Source organism: Marmota marmota, unplaced genomic scaffold (genome assembly GCF_001458135.2).
Source record: "Marmota marmota marmota unplaced genomic scaffold, marMar, whole genome shotgun sequence".
Taxonomy (NCBI): domain Eukaryota; kingdom Metazoa; phylum Chordata; class Mammalia; order Rodentia; family Sciuridae; genus Marmota; species Marmota marmota.
This window is the reverse complement of record NW_026000026.1, coordinates 15126303-15130257: the sequence shown is the minus strand read 5'-3', so window position 1 is coordinate 15130257 and position 3955 is coordinate 15126303. Positions and strand designations below refer to the sequence as shown.

Below are 3955 nucleotides of genomic sequence, written 5' to 3'. Positions count from 1 at the left end.
GGACGAGCGCGGCCAGCGGCCGAGCCCCGCGCGCCCGAGGCGGCCAGCCCCGCCCATTGGCCCCGAGAGAGCCTGGTCCTGTACCACTGGACGCAGTCCTTCAGCTCGCAGAAGGTAGACGGACCGCGGGCGCCGGGCGCGGCGGGCGCGGGGAGGGGCCGGAGCTCGGGGAGGGCAGGCGACGGCCCCCAGGGCAAGCAGCATCCGTGCTGCCTCTCCCTCCCGGAAAGACCCGGTGCTGGGGGCGCTGGGAAGAGAGACAAAGGCCCGGGGAAGGGAACCGGCGGCGGGGAGGCGGCCTGCGGAGGGCTGCAGCGGGGGACCCGCCGCCCCGGGGACCCGCCGCCCCGGGCTGAGCCCGGCCGCCCTCCCTCTGCGCTGCCGCCCCGGACACTGCAGGCCCCAGGTCGCAGCTCCGCCGCCCTCTGTGCCGGCGGGGGCCTTCCCCGGGTGGCTTCGGAAGGCCAGTCCCCAGGCGCTACCCCTGCTCTGGAGCTGAGAAGGAGGGAGCCCTCCTACCAGCCCCGCGGCCCTAGAGGTCTGTTTTGCTCTTAAAGACACAGACTGGCTCCAGCCCCTTAGAACCTTCTCTGACCCGTGGGTTTGGGGGTAGTTGGAAACCCAGCCTGGTTCTGAGTTATTAAGGATCCCCCTTCTCCCGGAAACTGCACCCCTGTGACCCAGGAGCCTCCAGGGCACTCAATCCCCCACCCTGGGAGGCCGTCCTTTCTCTCAGGCATGGTTTCAGCACCATGGCCAGAGCCCAGAGACCGGTCCTACTGGGGCCTAAGCGGCACCACGTCTGACCCTGACTCTTCCTCTCCTTGGGAGAATCTTTTGTTCCTTTCATTCATTTCCCACATGGAAAAACAGATTTCGTGAAGGAGAGGGGCTTTCGAACCCAAAGACTTGGCTCTGAGACTTGGTTCAGGCTGGGGTTCATTGTCTGGAAAATGGGATAATGATAATAATAGCTGCCTCTAGTTCCAGCCCCTTCCCAGGGAGGCCGCCAGGGCTGTTGAAGGGGTGGCATAACTTAGCACTCTAGACAGGCACTCCTCATGCTGCCAAAGAGCCACAGGGCGTCAGGGTAAGACATGGCCTGCCAGTTTCTGCCCCAGAGGTTCTGGTTCAGTTCAGTGGGGGGGACCCAGGCACTGCATTTCCAATAGGCTCCCAGGTGCTGCTGAGGTAACTGGGCCACCCATCACCCTTGAGGAGCCCCAGCTTAGATCTAGGCTCTGAGGCTAGTCAGACCTCAGTGGGAGAGCCAGCTTCCCCACATGCTCACTGTAGAGCTTTGGATAAGTCACTTTGCCTCTCTAGACTCTCAATGTTATAATCTGCAGAATGGGCCTATCACAGTCACTTCCTTAGAGGGCTATTATGAGGACAAAATTAGATGATGCACAAAAAGTGCTCATGATGGCCGGACACAGTGACGCACACCTGTAATCCCAGCTACTTAGGATGAGCACAAGTTCAAGGCCAGTCTGGGCAACAAAACAAGACCCTGTCTCAAAATAAAATATAAAAAAGACTAGAGGGGTGTAGCTTGGGAGTATGCTTGCCTAACATGGAGACCCCAGGTTCAGTCTGCAGTACGGCAAGGAAAACAAATGCTGAGGTAATGTCTGGTGATGGGCCAAGTCTCTGGTAATAATGGGTGCTTGTGTAGCTCAGTGGTATAGCTCCTGTTCAGCATGCACAAGACCCTGGATTCATGTCCCAGCATGTAAAAGCACGCGCGCGCGCACACACACACACACACACACACACATCTAGGCAAAGGAGGGCCAGAGTTATGCAAGGTCATTCTGGGACCAGTCTATAAATTCTACACATGCTTGCTGAGCACCTACTGCATGCCAGACTCTGTTTAAGGTACTGGGGGGTTGAAGATGAATCAGACTGTCTCCCAGATTTTAGAATCTCCTTCCACCTAATCCTTGGGAATCAGGTCCCAGTGGCTGAGACTGGACAGGGAGCAGGAGGAAGACATCTCCTATCACCATCCCCAAGAGGGCCTCATAGAATATTTCCTGTTCCTCCTGAGCTCAGGGCTTAGGTGGCCCTGCAGTCAGGGATGGGAGCACCCACTGCAACTCCACTTTTGACTGAGTTGTGGAACAACCCAGGCTGGACATCAGCCTTTCTCCCCCGCTGAGGGCCTTCCCGCTGCTCAGGGCCCATGGTGGATTCCAGGGGCAGGACAGCCTCACAGAAAGATGAGTTTGGGTTCCAGTCTCACCCTGGCTGCTTACTGGCTGAGTGACCTTGGAAAAGTTGCTTTGCCTCTCTGTACCACAACATCCTCATCTGGAAAAGGAGACTTTCCGTCCTCCCCTGCAGAATCCATGGGAGTCTTAGAGGACGGAGAGGTGTAGTGCCCGACACGGAGCAGGAGTGGGCACATTCCCTGCCTTCCCAAAGCCCTGAAGCGCTTTGGTTGCCTGCAGAGAGGCCCCACCATGGACCTCTGAGAAGCCTGTCCCTAATGGCACATGAGTATTAATAGCAGAAAACAGCCCACCTCCAGGGCTGACGGCAGCTCCGCTGGGTGGGGGGGCTGTTGGAGACCCAGGCTCTGGAGCCCAGGCTTGGCACTCAGCTCTGCCATCAGCCAGCAGGTAACCCCATTCAGGTGCTGATCTCCTGTGCCCCAGTTATCCAACCTGCTCCCTAAGGATAATGACAGAGCTCCTGGACAGGACATTGCAAGTCAGCAGACGGACCCATGTGAATCACCTGGGATAGCATGTAGGATGTGCTCACCCAGGGCTGGCCACCATTATAAAGACACAGGCTGTGGCATCGGCTAGAGACCAGGCCCAATCCCAAGCCGCTGTGTCCCAGCGACATCACCCTCTGCAGGCGTCCCTCCTCTCTAGGTCTCACTTGGCTCATCTGTGTGCAGATAATGGCAGTACCCCCTCAGAGCGCTGTGAGGATGGGATAATGTCACCTACAGTCACATGCTTAACACTGTGCACCTCCAAGCACCACCATATATAATAGTTGGAGGCCATGGGGTTTGAAGGAGGCTCTGAATGTGTGGTGCAAACAGTGGCTTCTGAGGGTGTTCCTGGCACAGCCTCCTCTGCCTTTCAGAGTAGAAGTGAGTTTGAGAGGAGCAAGAAATGCAGGGCGTCAGACATTGAGTGTAGTGCTGGCAGCCCCACGAACAGCTGTGTGGCCTGACCCTCTCTGGTCTTCAGCTTCCCCAGGGGAAAAAGGAGTAGATGGGTGGTACAGCCTGCCTTGCTCCCTCCTCCCCAAGAAGGGAGAACAACCCTTTATCTCTGTGCCCCCTGCCTTTGTGCATCTCTCTGTCCTAACTCACACCTGCCAGCTTATTAAAAAAACTAAGATTGGGGGCTGGGATTGTGGCTCGGTAGAGCACTCGCCTAGCACAGGCAGGACCCGGGTTCGATCCTCAGCACCACATAAAAATAAAGGGGTCCATCTACACCTAAAAAAATAAATATTAAAAAAAAAAACAAACTAAGATTGCTACTTGTTAGCTGTGTGACTTTGGGCAAATTATGTACTGTCTCTGTGCCTGTTTCCTCTTCTATAGGTCAAGGATATCAGTAGGTGTTAGTACCCACCTTGCTGGGGCTTTGTAGGGATTAAAGGAGTAAATGCATGTGCTGCTCTCAGAACAGTGCAGAAGTGCTATGTGAGAGTTAGCTGTAGATACTGCTGTTATTTCTACCATGGCAAGTTTCTGAGGACCTCTTCTGGTTGCTGCCCCAAGCCTGGTTTAGAGTCCCTTACCCCACCTTCTCAGGTTCTGTCTTGGATGGATCTGGGGAGCCCCTAGCCCAGCCTTTGTTCCTGGGGTAAGAGACCCAACTTCCTACCAGGAACCAGTCCTGACACCAGGCAGGGAGAATGGTCTCCACCTCCCCGAGCAGCCTCCACTTTCAAACTCCCAAGCACTGCCCCCCCC

The 3955-nt window shown here is 56.2% G+C and overlaps 1 protein-coding gene across 2 annotated transcripts in view; it reads left to right on the top strand.

The window, feature by feature from the left end:
• The first annotated feature begins 6 nt into the window (after positions 1–6).
• Positions 7–3955, top strand: part of Gdap1l1 (ganglioside induced differentiation associated protein 1 like 1) — a 29134-nt gene continuing 25185 nt past the window's right edge. The window contains exon 1 of one of the 2 annotated variants that reach the window (XM_015480390.2): positions 7–114. The gene's annotated coding sequence lies outside the window, so the exon portion shown is untranslated. The remainder of the gene's footprint in view (positions 115–3955) is intronic. The other variant, XR_007350432.1, reaches the window with a different exon arrangement.